Raw genomic sequence first — 18,536 nt, 5'->3', positions numbered from 1 at the left:
CAAAGCCCAGTAGCAGAACGAAGAAACCTTGAAGAATCCCGGGTGGCTACCTTTTGAAGATTCTAAACTCAAAATAAATTTGTTACTGAAATATAACTTAATTTACCGGACCAACACCATTTACCTTTTGTTCATGAGACAAGAAAAAAAAAATCTGTTCAGTGTCCATAAATGACAAAATGACAAATTGATAAAAGCTGTAGCAAAAGAATTAAACGTTTTTGGATTCACTTGCATCTGCAATCCAATGCAAACCCTAGAAAGGATCTGGACTATGGCTTGGCCGCTCTGACCAGAGGTTTGGGTTAGTTAGTCCTTGTTAAGATGCATTGCTTACCTTCGGGGCTGTGGACGCCCCTTGTGAATGTTTATATTGTCGATTCATACGGCACACTTGATAATTGTTAGAGGAAACTGAGTAGCTGATCAGTGGCACACATTCGTGGGCCACTTTAGAATGGACATGATTAACAAGCCGTTCCTGATTGGAGACCCTACAGACTCATTTAATCAAATACATTCTTCCCATGCAATTTGCGGAGACTTTTTTTCCCAAGCACAATGCACTTAGCCTTAATCAGCCGCTGAAAGCTTGTAGATCTCTGCAATGTCAAACACCTATTTTCCCTCGTGGTCTTCAGTTCTAAAGTGCTTGGTAACACATTTTAATATTATCTGCTCTTCAAAGACCCACACAGAGTTGAACCACTTATGCAGGCTGGAGATGGTGTAGGCTTCCACTGACTAAGTAAAACAAATGGTCTTGAGTTGACAAGAACCGACACACATTTAAAGACATTTTAGATACTTACTTTTAAAACCTTATTTACAATAACATCAGAAAAATGGTTTCTTTTTTTAAGGAATTTGCTGTGAATAATTGAATAACGTGGAAGTTAAAGGGGTTATACTGTTATGCTCAGCTATTAACTAATATACATGTTACAATCCACTACAAAAGCCTTTTCGGTATCGCCGTTAAGGTCTGGGATTTGCGTTTTTATTTATGGAGAGGGACATTTATTTCACACGGAAATGTGTCTCCACAAGTTAAAGGGATCAACCCTTAATTCATAAGAAAGGAATCTCTGCTGTATTCATCATCGATTATCAAGTGTGTGCTACGGGATGTAGTAAGAGTTGCCATGGTACACTTCTGCTGTAATGCGTTAAACTCTCATTGTTCACCGGTAATGGGGATGGTCGGAACAGTATCATTGTGTTAATTAGGATAGACAATTTCTGCTTGGGAAATAAAGTAAGCCAATTAGTTGAGCACCCCAGTCCAGCGTCCATTGCTCCAGATGACCTTTCAGTGTCAGTGGTCTGTGGATATGTCTGGACTTCAGCTTGTGCCTCTCAGAGAAGGACTCCTTTTTTCTGCCTCCTCTTACATCCCCTGTCCTCTGCGCCCTCGGTGTAAATAATATGTTAGCATAAGGTGCATGATGTTTACCCGTTATGAATACCACCACAAAGTGATATTAAATCAGAAGCAGCAGCGGTGTTGGGTCTGGGCCTAAGAGGCTAAAGCCCTCAATGTTTAATGAGTAGCGCGGGATCGAACTAATAATGACAAGAAGAAGAAAACGGCCCTGGATCTACTCATCTGTCATTCACATCATTCTTTAAAGCATGTGAAAATAAAATTATATTGTTTATAAAAAAAACACAAGAGCGTGTTTGGGTCCTGTGTAATTCACGTACCAGATTTACTTCACAATATTTGGCTAGTGTGTGTGTGTGTGTGTGTGTGTGTGTGTGTGTGTGTGTGTGTGTGTGTGTGTGTGTGTGTGTGTTTGTGTGTGTGTGTGTGTGTGTGTGTGTGTTCTTGCTTCTACTCAATAGTAATAATATTAACTTACAACTGCTGACTGGCTGATATCATAATTCATCTGGAAAGAAGTCTTTGAGGTATACATTTATTCTTCAATAGTACCTCTACTTTGAATGTCAGTAAGGTGCAGGGTGCATACAGAAAGCCTCCAGACCCCCAACAGAGTTCCAGGCTGAGCCCAGAATGTTTATTCAGGCTTCTGAATATATATTTCACCTTGTGAAACGTGGCGCGTGTTTAGGAGGGGGTGAGAAAAATATTATTTTATAGCAATTCCAAAAAATATGCCAGCAACAAAAGCATATAAATTGAGAGGGAAACAAGGATTACGGAGGAATATCTGGGTTGCATTTATATATCCTCACGTAAAATATCAGGAATATAATTTAGAGCTGAACATCAAACCACCATCACCACAATGCTATGAATGCTTACATAAGTGGATCGGAATGTTCTTGTGGTGTGGTTGGAGGTGATGGGAATTCTGTAACTCCTGCAAATCATGTGTGTCTCCGAATATTGGGTTATTTCATGTCGTATGGTGGACATTTGTTAGAATAACTTAACTTGGTAGAAATCTTAATTAAGCAATTCAGTTTTTCTGAAGGTTGAAAAATAAACATCTACTAAAGTGAATATACTGAATGTGATGAACTGATCATCTGACATACGGTGTGAAACCACCAAGTAATGAACCGCTGATGTTGATTCATAAACAAACACATTAATTACACAATGAACCCATTATACTTAAATAAAGATGGTCTTGCCAGTAGATTATCTCTATACTCAAAGTGGTTGTTCTCGTCCAAAATACAACGCATACAAAAACACTCAAACACAGATATGATGAATCTCAACAATGTGATGGCATTTTGACATCACCATGAAGTAAGGCACATAATTCCTCCCACGGTGTCTGGGAGTCGGGCCAACGCACACACACCCCCACACACACGCACGCACGCACGCACGCATGCACGCGCGCACGCACGCACACACACACACACGCACGCACGCACACACACACACTCTTATCAAGATATCATTTTGGGGAACAAGGTTATAGAATGGGCCTCAGAGGAAAGTTATTGTTTGAAATATTTAATAAATTGATGTATTTTATCCACCTAACTTCCTCTCTATTATATTATCTTTATTACACCTCATTCAGTGTTATCCTTTCTCCAGCCAACATTCTATTTATTTTTCCGGTTGAAATGTTCCGCTCCTCTGCCCTCGTTTTCTCTCAAATCCTTTCATCATATGTTTGCATTGCATGTCCTGGCAGCACTCTCATGTGGTCTTCTCTCTCCCTGTCTCGCTCTCTACCTCTGAAAGGTATTGCTTCTTCTCAAGGATGTCCTGGATTTGCTGCAACTCAGTCACCATGGGGACGGTTACCGAGGAAATATTGAGAGGAAGAGAGGCGAGGAAGTGAAGATGCATGCAGCAGAAATAAAGAAGGTAAGAGAGGGACACATTCAAAGACAGATTCTGAAAGTCCGAAGCAAAGGTTGCTTGAAGATATACCTTAAAGGGAAAACTATGACCATGATTGAGCTGTATCAATACATGAAACAATAGGGACATGAATTTTTTAAGATGGATTGATAGTTGGTTACCTCAATAAACCCTGAATTCGTAAGTTGTTCATGTTTGTATGGTTATGACCAGATGATTGGGTACCCTGGTTTGCTGGGTGAGTCCTCCTCCAACTGTCAATCATGGCGGGAGTATGCAATGTCCAGGTTCCCCCAGTTTCTGGGCATCGGTCTGGGACAGAATGTGGAGTCAGGCACCCTAGCTTGCATCATCCATGGCCAGCCAGGGTTGACGGGTTATGTGCGATGACCTCCTGCTGGAGGTTTTAGTATGTGGAGCAGTCATTACAGTAGAAGGCGGGCAGGGTTCCGAGGCAGCATGCCTTTGTTTTCTGGATCGTTGATCTGGTACACCTTGTGGGGTGTGACACACCTTTTCTTGGATGTAGACTTATTCCCCTATGTTTCACTTACAAAGGCATATCCAAAATGCCTAAATAGTGATTGTAATGCAGGGGTTGGCATCATTGAACCACATCATGCAACTCCATCTTCTCTGGCATTCCACATAAATCACTCCACCACCTCCAAATAATTCAGAACTCTGCAGCCAGGATAGTAACAGGAAAAAAGTCCACAAGCCATATAGCACCTGTACTGTTACAGCTACACCGGTCACCAGTTACCCAAAGAGTCCAGTATAAGATCCTGCTGTTGACATACTGTATAAGGCCCTGCATGACCTTGCTCCCAACTATATCGCCGACCTCCTGGAGAGCTAAACCCCTCATCAGCTAGTCTGCTCAAGGTGCCCAAGATGAACCTCAGCACCATGGGAGAGAGAGCGTTCTCCCACACAGCCCCAAAGCTATGGAACTCACTTCCAAATTACATCAGGCAGTATAAGTCCAATGTGCAGTTTACAAAGGAACTGAAAACCTATCTCTTCAGACTAGCCTATGGACTATGATACGGCTATATGGACTATATATTTTTGGAAATCTTTCACCTTTTTTGATATTTTTTCACCTATTTGTTTTATCTGTGAAGCGACATTGGACGTCCTGAAAGGTGTTTTAAATAAAATGTATTATTATTATTATTATTATCGTTCTGTATGTCTTTAACCTTTTGCAGTATGTGAACTCCACTCAAGCCGAGCCACCGGCGTACTTTGGATCTCACTCACAAACATGGTTTGGTTCAAGGAGGGTCGGATGACACACATCGTAGGATGCATTCTCTACCAACTCTTGAAATAAGCCCAGCTGTGGGGCTGTGAATGTTAAGTGTTCATCAACTAGCCTCGCACTTAAAGGGCCCTATCTTAACTGTCTGAAACGCAAGTGAGAAGCGCCAAGCGCAAGTAGCTTTGTGGGCGGTTCTATGGCAATGTTGTTATTTTACCGGCGAAAAATTAATCTTGCGCCCGGCGCAAATCTAAAAAGGGTCGGTCTGAAGTAGTCTAATTTCCCGTAGGTGTGGTTTGGGCGTAACGTGCAGTAAACCAATGAGAGTGCCAGCTCCCATCCCCTTTAAGAGCCATGAGCGCATTTCAATCGGACGAGTTGATATTTTGACAGCGCGTCTGCAGTCTCCGATGAGACACATGCACATGAATTTCAAACTTCAAATGGCTCAGTTTATGGCCAAGTAATATGGCCTACTTCACACATGGAATAAGGTTTTCTTCCAAAACTTCAGAAAAGCTGAGTCCTCAAATAAATTTCGGCAAAGAAGACTTAACACTCGTATGATATGCGGTAACTGTGGTTCTATTTAATGATATAGTCAATACATTATAAACATTGTTTCTTATCAGTATTGTATGCATTATCGTTATCGACTTGTGTTCCTAATATGCATGTGTCCCCCCGTTAATATACATTGCCATGGACTGTATTATGCATTACGTGTTTAGTTTGCGTGTGTTTAAACAGATGGACGCAAACACGCGTGTCCGCATTCATTAATTATTTTACACATACACACACTTTATTCATTCTTTTTAACACTCACTCGCGGTAAAACAATGTTTTCTCACGATCAAATACTCATCAATCCTAAAAGTTATTGGTATGTACACGATGTCGGTGTCAAGAAAATATGTGTTTGCTGTACGGTGTTTGCAGATGCATTGATTAAAAAGTACAACTTATTACCGCTGTATCAGCTGTTCTTTCCCAAATAATTTACCAAGAATGTGTGGCTAGGTAGATGAGAGAAGCAAAGTGTCTGCGCGAGGTGCACAAGCAACATTATGCATGCGCCCTTAAAATAGTATCTGAACAACTGACTTTAAACTAGGCATTTCCTGGTTTGTGGCGCAAGTGGTTTCTGAAACTGCAAAATAGCACCAGGGAACGTTTGCGCCAGAACACGCCTCCTCCTCCAGAACGGCACCTTGGGGCGCAAGATCATTCCCTAATTTACTGACGCGTTCTTTTCAGGAGGGAAAAGAACGCTCTGCGCCAGTTGCAAACTTGCAACGACACATGCGCCAGTGATTAAGTCAATTGCGCCGGATGCAAGATAGGGCCCAAAATCCCTTCTTGGAGCAGGACCAAGAAGCTAGCATAGGGGACACAGTCAGGGTATATGAAGGGGTGAATGGTTAGTGATCTTTAGTTGGTGCCTGCATTTCAAACGTGTATAAAGTTCAACAGTGCCAGATAGAAGACACGGGTCGTTTGAAGGCTCTGACGAGCCGACTTGTTGGACTAAACTGTGAAAAACTACCGGAGATATCAGCTTTCCACACACTTATCAAAAGTAGATATTCTTCATTGTAAACTCTTCTAGGCATCAAATCAGCCTTTTCAAACCATTCCAGGCCACAGGCATTAAGCAGTAACTGCTACTCTAAACTGGAGGATTTGAGTTTGCGATGATTACCCAAGGACAAAGTAAACGACTGCCTCTATGGGCGAATCTAGATAATATAAATGGCCTTTCCTGTATCTCATCAACATGCCTCGTTGTTAGGGGATGCAGAAGCACCTTTAACTCACTAGCCTCCAGTACAATATTAACACCGAGCAACCAGTGGTTGACAAGTTGTCTTAGGATGTTATTATGTCTAATTTCTGAGTCTTTGTAACTGTGGCTGGATCCTCAGTCTAGGGTGTGCTCCTATCGTTAAACTGAGACGGGCAACACTGTCTTACCCCGAAACTGCCGTTAACCATAGTCCATAATCCACATTACATTTTCTCTCAGACCCACCATGTACTTGATTACAACCAACCCAATCCCATGAAGAATAAGACAGGTAACAGTCACCCAGGTGCTAATCCAAACATACACCCCACACTATTTAGTAAGCACATTTCAAACCCTCTCCTTATCTCTTACTTCCTAGTTCTCAACACGGCCTCCTTGTGGTCTTCTCTTTTCCCAGTTTTCAACATTCAAAAAATGCAGGAGTCTTCACAGGAGGCTTAACTCCTACAGAACCTGCAGATTCACTCTTTTTAAAGGGGTGATTCTTGCTTTTTCAGCTTTTCCCATTGCTGTAGTTCTGTTATTTGACGTATGTATACATGTTTTACATCTCGGGAGGGGGGCCTTAATGCGACATAATACAAAATTGAGTCTTTTTGAAAGACCCTGAGTAAAAGTGAGTTCTTCAAGTTAGAAGGACACAGACAATATCCTGTCTTCTGAGGCCACACTATATTGGGTACCATAATACTAACTCTATTTTAATTGAATAGATTTTCTTATTTAAAGTCTTCCTGGGGATCGAGTCTAAATTGCATAATCACTTTTGATAGGAAACACAGGGGAGAAAACACATATTGTATTTGCTTGGAAAAATTCCAAAACAAATGGGGATTGCTGTCCGAGTAATGTCATACTTTGTTGTTTATACTGCGGGCGGTGGAATCCCAAAATAACTGAAATAGTAAATTGTGCCATTTCACTTCAATATTCACGGTGATGTTCACTGTGATATTAAGGCAATAAACCAATTATAAATTACACATTTCAATTTCCCTTCAATATTCACTGTGATGCTCACTGTGATATTAAGATACCTCATAATTAAATATATGTGCGGCATGCCTTTTTAACAAAACAAAAATCATGATTAATACTAATAAATAAGCTTTGGATTTCCATAGCTTTTTTCAGTGCCCCAAAAACGCTTTAACAACTAATTAATTTAAAAGACAAATAAATGCATACAAATAAACATAATAAGCGACCACTCCCTCAATAACACTCACTGTCTCATAATGAGATGGGATGGAGAAGGGGGAGGGGGTTGTTGGCTTTCGGATAGCATAGCAAGACGGGAGCCAAAGGAGGTGAGGTTATGAGGCGTAGTCTGCATTTCAAAGGCACCGCGAAGAAGGGGAGAGAGAACCCAGGGAGGACGGATGTGATCCTGGCGATAGCGAGGTGGGGTGAATTAGTGAGTCAGGGCTGAGAGAGAGACGGGGGGGGGGGGGGTCGGGGTTTAAGGAGTAGCTGCACTGTGGGAGCAGCGTGTTGTCCACCCTTCAGGCAGAACGCTGGGGATAATCAGACTATGGTCTGTTTTTCGGTCAATTAGGCCGATTATTTCTGTCAAGCAGATGAAAATAAGCGAGGTGAAGATGGGTGAGTGTGTGGGAGTGCGAGCACTCATCTCTGCCTCCTCGTTCTGCGCTTTCTATCCTAAACAGGTTCCGATGGCTGCTGGATCACCGGAAAGACAGAGGAGCACTTGTCTCACTCAGCAGGAAAACAAACTTTATCAACATAAAGTTAGATAAGGTGTTTTACTTTGGTTCTTTAGCGAAAGTAGAGCTTATGTCTTATTCAATGTCATACATCCACCTAAAGCACAAGAAGAGACTAGAATAGAAACTGGTAGATTAGAGAGGAGACTGTGACGCAGGGGTTCACAGGGTTATTATAGTCTTAAGGTATGCAACGTTGGTGACTCATATTGCAGGATATTACCTTTTTAATATGAATTAGAATGCATTCACCTGAGCACTTCAATGCATAACATATGTGATATATTTCCATTTGGTGTAATTTATAGTTGGATGATTTGTTCCGTCAGTTCCTAGCATGTTACCGGGTTCATGGTAAAGTGGAACAGCAGGTCTTACTCTCTGCAACCCTAAAACTGAACAGGGAAATTAAACTGGATCCCCGATGTCCTCGGCGCATTATTTTAGAATTTCATTAACCTCGACGAGGCTCCCCCGTTGGGGTCAAATGCTTTTCACATCCTTTCACATTTGACTTGAGCCGCTTTATCAGCTTCAGTCCCGCAATATGTTGATGTTCTCAGTCTGCTGCGGTGTGCTGCGTTAGACCTTGTGTTCGGGCCTAACCAGGCTTTTCTTTCCTCTATGAATCCCGTCTCATAGCGGTTTCCTTGGTCAACCGTTTTACATTTTTTGAGTTCCATCAAGTCCCACTGGACTCTCCAGAAGGGTTCAACATGCTCTGTTTGTTCACTCGCTGCCCGCTCGTTGGAATTATTTGTCATCAAATAAATGTTATTACGTCCTCATTATTTTCAGCGCAGTGGTGAACGAGCGGAAATTCTTACCTCTGAAATCATGCGAAGCAACTGACAGAAATACAACGTTTATCGAATTCTGCTCACCCTGAGGCGATTATGTGAAAAAGTTCCCTTTTGTGAGAGGTGGACAAATCAAATACAATAACGCTCAGCAAAATGGCAAGCCAAAATCATGTGTGCAGGAACGATTCTTTCTTTCTCTCCCTCTGCCTCTCTCTCACCAACGTTTTGTGAAGAAAAAGCACCTTTTAAGATGTGGAACGCCGAAATTGCTAACACTAGGTTTGTGCTTGAGCTGCTCTGACATCGAGTGGAGTCGTTTAATTTCCATATCAAAGAGACTCCGGGAAAATCTGAATCCAAGAGTCGGACGCGTTCTAGCAGAAGCGCAGGCATGTAAAAGAGCAGTGATGGGAAGTGATAAAGAGAGGAGCTGTGATATAGACAGGGTGAACACATACCATGAAAGACCCAGCCAAGGTAAAAGGAAAGAAGGGGGTTCTGGTGAAAAGAGATACATGGTGGTGGGTTACTAATGATCTGTCTCGCACTGCGAAGAGGAAAGTATACCCTCGTTCAAGTCCTTGAATCGCAAAAGGAGAGACTTCTTTTTTTTCGTGGCACTACCCGACAAGCGAAGTCAAGTCCAGACGAAGTGAACTGCGGCTCAGCCCAGAGAGGGGCTTAGCAGGGGGGGGCTGGTCTGGGGGGCTGGTCTGGGGGGCTGGGAGGGCTATACGAGGACGGGGAAGGGGGAGGTTTGAATACGGCGGCGGCTTCCCGTTTTCTCTCATTTCCTGACACCACGGTGCTGAGCGACGGGGGAATAGAACTTGTGTCAGCTCCCTGCAGTCTTTTGCTCCGTCTCAAACCAAAGTAGGCTAATCCCGCCGCTGGTATGAGCGGCGTTCGAACCGCCACGTGCAAGAGGCATCGGGCACGAGGTGACTGTTTGAGCCGGCGAGCGCTGCTTGAAACCAAGGGTGAGAGGGTCATAATCACAAGTCCCCATCTCAGGCAAAGAACGCGTTTTGTTTGGAGGACGCGGACAGCGGGTGACAGGAGCCAAACTGTGGGTCACGGGGTTCTTATGGCTTGCTTCGGCTGATGACAGAACTCCTCTCATCCAATGTTCAAAGTGCTCTGCAAACAAATACCAATACCAAGTAAATATTCACACCATTTGGAAGTAACATTTTCAATCATCCTCATCTTCGCCCTTCGTCACCCCTTGCGCAATCCAACCGAATATAGAGGGTTTTTTTTTAGAGCAGACCCTTGAAGTGTTTCAACTCATCTAATACTCTCAACAGCCGCACCGGATCAGATAATCCGCAGCTGTCTTGCAAGTTGTACCGGGGCTTAACAACATAGGAGTGTTAAGGGCAGCCAGCCCAGACCCTGTTATTCTGTATGTGATGAGTAGTAAGAGGCTCAGGGAAGTGAGATGTGGGATTGGTCTGAATTTGGAGGTTCTCCTGCATTAGAAAAGACACTGAAGCAAGAAATTAAGAATTAGCAAGGCTTCTCATCATGTCTAAAAGGTGCTAGCACACTGCATCAGCAAACACCAACACCATACTTTTAACTCGGCCCAATTAGCCCAAGCTGATGGGACATGCTGGCCTCACCCCCTACAACCACCATGCTGGCATTTAAGGGGCCTTTCATTGCTGTCCCTGGACATTCCGGGGACAAAGTGGAGGACAACAGAATTTGAAAGAAATTATCGTGTGGCCAAGTACGCTTATCAGTCCTTTGCATCTCTGTTTATTCACGGTCCTGTGGTGCCTCAAGGTCAGCTCTGATATCTCTCTCTGCACTCAACACGATGGTGGGGCTCAGTCATTTAATACTGTGTGGTGATTTAGCTGCCCAAAAGTGACCCAAAATCTATTTCAAACTATAAATAACTGCCTAGAGGAATCGATGTTAGACAGTACATTATGTTTTCGGAGAATCGTGGTACCAACTTCTATTACCTCACAAACATCAGTCTTCAGTGCGTTCTGGCTCAATAATGGAAATGCAAACGGAAAACAAATCTAGCTAGCTATAAATATATATATATATATAGTGAAAAGGAGAAATATAGTGAAATAAACCCGGTGTGGGCGGGTAAGGAATGACAAGAGACAAAAGAGTGAGTTTAAAACAAAAATGTTGCTTCTGTTTTGGCCAAGAAAAAAAACAGAACGACTTCTCTAGTTATGAGGAATATGGACAACCATGAAGCCAAGCTGGATGCGGTTCAGGGGTTTAGCCAGGCTCTTGCCAGTCACAGGCGCCCTAACAAATGACCACATGTTAGCCCAGCCTTCCCCAAGTGTACTGTGTGCCCTGTCTACTCTGTCTGCTAATTGGCAGGATTAGCTTGAGGAGCGTCAGCTGGGCAGGTTCCCCAGTGAGTCAAGCTAGCCAGGGCGCTGATTCCATTTTATGTCACCTGTTTTATTGATTTTTTTATAGATGAGTATATTTATTCAACTCACACAAGTTTAACATAAGTTCTAAACCGATGGCGGCATTGAATGGTTTTAAAATAATATTTAAAATATTTTTGGTGACACAAAGATGTGGATGGTGTACACCTACCTTACCTTGTGCAAAATGTGATCTATGAAGAAACCATTTAGTTTCAGGGCCACAGAGGCATTCATCTTGTTTTTTCTAGTTTTAGTTTTCGTCAGGATTTTTCATGAACTAATAAAAAGTGTTTTTCAACTACTTCACTGAGTGCACAATATTGTATAAAAGAAGAGTACCGGGTATATGTTTTCAAGGATAGAAGGTCGGTCTCTGATTGATAACTGTCAATAAAGGCTGTTGCAGTCAAATCATAGACTTAGGAGAATGAATGATGAAAAGTCATAATCCTGGCGATTTGCAGCCAATTTACACCGTGTTGCCTTAGTGTTGTATGATTTTGAAACCTCATTGAACACCAATGAGTCTTGTTGTTGTATCCATGTCTGAATGTCATATTTTAATTTCACTGCACTACAGATACCTAATAATATAGTAATATGGATTTAGTTCCAAGTTTGTCATTTTTTTATTAGCCATGTCAATAAACTTGCCTGTACAGCTGAGAACCGTGGACGCTTCTACTATTCTTTTACACTAAATATAAATATTACACACAATCGTGTATCAATGCCAAAATTACCCAAGAAAATACAATGGCGGGAATCTTTAGGGCATTCTTGCTGTCAAATCGTTTTAAATTCACTGTTGTGTGACGGAAAGTCCTCTAATTCCAGAAGGGTAGCTAGGAGCAAATTTGTAAAACATGAGCGATGCGATGTTGGAAGGCTCAATGATGTCTGCTGTATCCCCTCCTGACGTTCTAACACTAACATGCTGCTATCAGTTGTTTTTAACAAGGGAGACTCTGCTGTCTGGACGCAATAACTAACAAACATTCAAGAACAAGCTGACTTAACTATCCACACCTAGAGGTGTTGTTATGAAGTGCTGTTAGAGGGCTCCAGACAAACTCAACCCATAGACATCGTTCAGGGAGGCATACTCATATGCGGCAACACAAAAGCACACACACACACACTCTGCCTTCCCAGCGAATAGTATAATTGTATCTAAGTTATGGTATGTGTGTAGGAGGAGTTAGGATGGTTTGAACAGTGTGCATGCTCAGCACACTGTCCTCCTGATGAAATGAAGTTTTAAAAATGCATTAGGCTTAATGAAAAAAAGAGAGCAAGAAATGAGATTCAGCATAATAAAACTTGGGCCGATCAACTCGCTACGACCGTTCAACTGGCATATTGGCTTCAGAGATGTGAAACATCAATATGCTCACGCCATGCCAGTATTCAGCTTCGGTATGCTGCTTTAATGGACAATTGAGGCAGTTCATTCTATTTTGGTTGTTGCCTAAAGTTTCACAAGGCTAAGTGCCAGGGGTCATAATGTTTTCATAGGATTGGCTGAAATGTTTTTCCAGCTGGCAGACAAGCATAACTTCCTGTCTGCAAATCATGGCATTTGGCTGCATTTTACATTATTGTTCATTAAGAATAAGTTGTGATTTAAATTTAACTTTTTCAACAAATTTAGGATGATGGGTTCAAGTGAAAACATGTTTTGGTTTTGATTAAATGTTTATTTTCCATGACCTCACTTATGCTCTTTTATATTCATTCAAAAGCAGTATTTGTATGCTCAGCTCAGTGCCTCAACATAAAGAAGCTGCTTCTTAAATAAGTGGAACATTTTAACAAGGGACCCAGGTCAACACAGATATGTTTTTTTCAGCACCTTTCACGGATTGGCCCCAGGCTTTTAACTAAGTAGACGGAGCGCATGTAGCACCAAAGCACAACTGTGGCATTTCTCACTCCACTAATGAGAAATAGGTTACTTCTACACAATCTGCTTTGTTTATATAATGAGACAAGATGCCGGTACGCACGCACACACACACAGACACACAGACACAGACACAGACACACACACACACACACACACACACACACACACACACACACACACACACACACACACACACACACACACACGCACAAGGGAAATTACTTTGCACAATCATATTCAGCAAGAGTTTCTTATTATGCATAGCCACGGGCTAAAATAATGCATATATTTCTGTTCAACCTATGCAGCAGGCCAGGGTGCACACAGCTTGTCAAAATGGTTATGAAGATGCCTACTCTCTCTCCAAACATGGCTGACCCTTTAAGTTGTTTCCTGCTTGAGACAAACGTGAAATCGAATGGGCAGGGTTCGGTTAAAGGTTCACTTTTCCGCTCCCCCTGGGTCTGGGTTTGAAATTGGTTATGGGCCATGGGATCACCGCGAGAGGAGCTTCTTCTGCCTCTGCCTCCTAGATTTAGCATAGAGCTACAGATGGCAGGTGTGTCATTATAAACCCCCTGTAACACTCAGGTCTGCGCCAGTGCAAACCAAGCTGAGTGATCAAATGTGATGGAGGTTGAGTGACTAGCATCAAATTGAATAGTAAAGACCATATGCCTCTCGATACAACAGGTTCACTAGCTGGATTTACTCTTTAAATGTCTTGAAAGAAGTGTAAGTTGTATGCTACTCCACGCATGTTTCACTTTAAATGCTTTCTGTTGCATCTGCCCTTGGGTACAGATTCAAATATTAACATGTTAATAGGAAATTGAGGACAATGAATAATGCTGGATCCAGTGATCCGATGAATATATAATGGCAGGGATTAAAATGTCGGAATTTTTAAAGAACCCTTATTAGCTACCATTACTAAATTAAAAAATCCTATTGATTTACCAGTTCTTCTCATTCTTCTATAGTGCGATAGCAATGCAGTTTTGTATTAATGTGTTCCTGCCAGCATCGTAAACTGATTTTCTTCTTTCTGATCCAGTGGTTGCATGCCAGGTCAGCTAATTTGCAATTAGAGTACATGAGTGCTATTTAATTCATATTTTTGGGGGATGTTCAATGGCTTTGAAACACAGCCATTAACTCTCCATTGATAGTGAAGAAGATAAGCACAGCTGTTTGATAAACTAGCTTAATTAATGGGCCTTAAAACTACACCTTTCTATAATGTATTCCAAGACCGCAACCTGCAAGAGATGTATAATTACTTTTAAATTGACCTTGTAAAGCTTTGATACAAATGATTATGTGACGTCTGATATTGTCTATTACGATTTGCTGAGCTCTGAAAGGCAGGCAGGGGTCAACAAGGCGCATGCATACAGAGAACAGACAGAGATAAAGCAGGGCGTTTTGGCAGCTTCAAAGAGGGAAGTCAGGCCTCCAATCCCACACAGACGGGACCTTTGCTGGCTAACATGCGTGTTTGGATGCAGTGGTGTTCAGCCAATGATATTTCAATGCCCCCCTTAACAAACATGAATACTAAGAGGTTAATTAATAATGAAACTGGATAGATGATATTGCGCCCAGTGTGGATAGACGCACTCAACAGCATAAACTCAAACCCTGATGCCATGGTTTGTCTCATTATGGCCTGTTATATTCCGAGATTTTCAATTTGCTCTGAATATCTGATGTGAAGGCACGCATGTTAAACAGCCAATTCACCCCTCAAGTCAATGTAATCTATGCATTGTATAGATTATACCAAACTGTGTCCGGTTCTCTCTCTCTCTCTCTCTATATATATATATATACCTAAGCACATCGATGACGTGTGACAGAAATCGGAGGTCAATTCCACAGCGATCGGTTTCACAAATAAATAGTGTAATTTCTAAAATACAATTCCCCCTGAATAAAATTAATAAAGAGATAACTCATTTGTTTCCCTTTATTATTGCTATTGTTGTACTATTGTGATTTTCTCATTCCCAATTTGAACCATTATATCATCGTGACGTGCTGTTTCGGTTTCCTCTCTAACTAAAGAATAAGAACTCATTTTACAAAAGTTAATGTTGTCGTTTGCTTTTAATTGTTTCTTTGTTGTCAATTGTGGAGGGCAACATGTTAATCAATGGTGTTAAGAAATATTCTTTTTATTTGTCAATCATCATCATTGTTATGTTTTCTTTTCTCTGAGGCATTCAGTTCAGTGAATACTGCTTATATCCAGGGCCGTATCCAACAACGCAGGCACCCATGCTTTTATTCTTATTTTCTTTCCTTTCCACACCTTCCCTGCCAGTTTGTCTACGATTCTTTTTCCACCTAATATGTATGAACATGTATATACTGACATACTTTTTACATTTCATCCATTTATCCTTTTTGCATTATCTATCTCACCTCACTCTTCTCTTTTATTTTCTCGATGTGTTTACTCACTCTTCTCTCACTGAATCAGCACGCACGCACGCACGCACGCACGCAACCGCACACACACACACACACACACACACACACACACACACACACACACACACACACACACACACACACACACACACACACACACACACAGACGCCAGCAGACACACACACACAACCAAACACAAAAGCAATGTAGATGGACGCTTCCCCTTATGAGAAAGGCTTCCTGCAGGCTGGGTGGGCCGGGGACACGCTCCCCACGGGACGCTGATATGCAATTGACATGCAGATCTAGAAAGCGGTGGGGTAATGAGTGTGAGACCATGAGAGAACCAATGCAGGGATACGTAGAAATAAATGGAATTAGCGACAGGGAGATGTATGGAGAGAAATAAATTGGCCTCCAAACAAAATGAATTGCCACTTTAATCCTTTATATTTTCCGCGGAGCTGTGTAAGGTTTTTTGCATCGCAGAAAGAGGGACGCCGGCAAGCCGGCAGGTATTCAGCGCTGCAGAGCGCTGGCCTCCACCTCACACAGTATGCACGTCATCGGGAGCCGACGTTTAGCATGTTCTTTTCAAAGATGAGACTTCAGTTGAGTTGACCGTTTATGCCCAATTAAGGTCGTTAAGGAAATGTATCAATGAGGAAAATCACTTTTGCTATTATCGTCAATCCATATGCACTGCCGTGCTCATTGGTATATGCTTATATGCTTTTCCTCACTGTCGTTCTCCGGGGTGTTAGTTTTTATTTTATTTTGCTGAATTACAACCCTATCACAGCAATTTTCTGTCTTATTAACCCAGTAGTAATTGACCGGGGGGGTTCCAGGAATTTCCCTTCCTTCACCTAGAAGGCCAAGCTCTGCTTCTTTGTTGATCTCTCTGTCCGTGTCTTCCTGTTGTTCTCTCACTGCAGACACATGAGTCTTCAACGAGCGCTCCGCCTCTGTCCATATCGATGGCCAGACCATAATAACAGAGCAGAGCTGGTTGAGTGCCTTCCTCCAATTATCCTCAGGGCCCTTATTGACAGCCACCGATTGCAAATAGGGATTGTGTGTGTGTGTGTGTGTGTTTTGTTGTGTTTGTGTGTGAGTGTCGATGTGTGAGTGTGTGTGTGTGTGTGTGTGTGTGTGTGTGTGTGTGTGTGTGTGTGTGTGTGTGTGTGTGTGTGTGTGTGTGTGTGTGTGTGTGTGTGTGCGTGTGTGTGTGCCAGTGGATGTGACTGCATGTGTGGGTGAGCAGGGTGTTTGTGCCTTGGCTTACTCCGACAATGGTCTGAAATTGTGTCTGTAAGGTCAGATGTGTGTGTGTGTGTGTTTGCCTGGCAGTGCCCTTTGGTTTGACTATGTGTGTGTGTGTGTGTGTGTGTGTGTGTGTGTGTGTGTGTGTGTGTGTGTGTGTGCGTGCGTGCGTGCGTGCGTGTGTGTCCATACCCTTCATGGTTTACTGCAGATTAATTTTATAAAGGTGTGATGCTGTGTACTGTGTGTAACGGTGTATGCATGTGTATTCTTGCACACGCATGGGTTCCACATCTGCTGAAACAGTTAATGGTAATTAGCAGCATTAGCGGTGTGAGCCAATTAGCTGTCGTGCCCCGCAGAGCCTTGAGCAGGTGGAGCATCGAACCAGAGGCCAATGGATCCATTTGTCTCTACCGAGGTTCCATAAACGATGCCCCCCCGCTCCTTACATCATGGAGATACTGCCAAAATGGCGTTTTACTCCTTACCAGACACTGCTGTTTTTCTTTCTCTTTGACATAGCATAAAGAATACCAAGGTCACTGGACCTCTTCACAGAGACAAACTGGTGGCGCTCGTTACACTAATTATTGCTCTGCTACCTTGGGTAGAAGACTGATCTTCACTTGTTTAGTTTACTACTAATTCCCTGGAATACAAAGGAGTGACACCTATGTTTATCCTACAATAATGCCGCTGAATTCACTCCCATGCTAATCACAATGAAGGCTAGCAGTTCCTGACAGTGAAGGTAAGCTGGCATATAGCATGTGAAATATTTTTGGCAGAGGAAGACTGCACAACTAAATTGTAAAAGATAAACCCTGCTGTAAGTATACTTTATGCTACCTTGGACCGAACACTTCTAAGTAAATAGTCTGGGTAATGTCAAAGGAAATGAACGCCGTATATAGATTTATGCATTGGCGGCGAAAATAAGCCAAGGCTCAAATTTACATATTTAAGCTTGAGCAAATCTTCCATTGATTCAGGTCTGGCTTTAACTCCCATTTCTAATGTGCTTGGTAAAGTTGGAAAGAAAACTCATGCTTGCCTTCTCTGCAAGCATGAGCTGATGAATACCACATGCTAGTATACATATACATGCTGTATACAGTATACAGTATATATATATATATATATATATATACACACGCATTATACTGTGTACTGTATATATACTAGAGATGAGCAAAATGTAGTTGTAAGAGGGGATTTATAAATTATTCAGATTTAGCGACAGTGAGATTTGAACACCTTGCAGGTGCTAAATGCAGTAGAAAGGGTTAAACGTTCTTCTTCTACAGAAAAATAACAGCAGATATCTAATGATCTGCTGTAACAGACACACAGCCACAAAGTAGCTTACAATATATATGAATGAATAACTTCCAGGCCATCACTATGCATTTACTAATTTTACAGAGCCACACGTCCACAAACCATCCGTTCTCGGAAAATGGGTATAGAGGTTTAACGCGAAAATGATATGCGACGGGTCAGAGAGCAGGACAAATAGGGGGGACATCAACAAAACCTTTAAAAAGTGTTGATGTGTAAGTTGTTTCTTTTAAATATATA

General features: G+C 42.1%; 1 long non-coding RNA gene across 1 annotated transcript in view; it reads left to right on the top strand.

Moving 5' to 3' along the window:
• Nucleotides 1-3,131: 3,131 nt before the first annotated feature.
• Nucleotides 3,132-18,536, top strand: part of LOC115552923 (uncharacterized) — a 29,134-nt gene continuing 13,729 nt past the window's right edge. The window contains exon 1 of the long non-coding RNA XR_003978403.1: nucleotides 3,132-3,304. This is a non-coding gene — a long non-coding RNA (uncharacterized LOC115552923). The remainder of the gene's footprint in view (nucleotides 3,305-18,536) is intronic.

Source organism: Gadus morhua, chromosome 10, assembly GCF_902167405.1.
Source record: "Gadus morhua chromosome 10, gadMor3.0, whole genome shotgun sequence".
Lineage (NCBI taxonomy): Eukaryota > Metazoa > Chordata > Actinopteri > Gadiformes > Gadidae > Gadus > Gadus morhua.
This window is presented reverse-complemented; position numbering and strand designations above follow the sequence as displayed.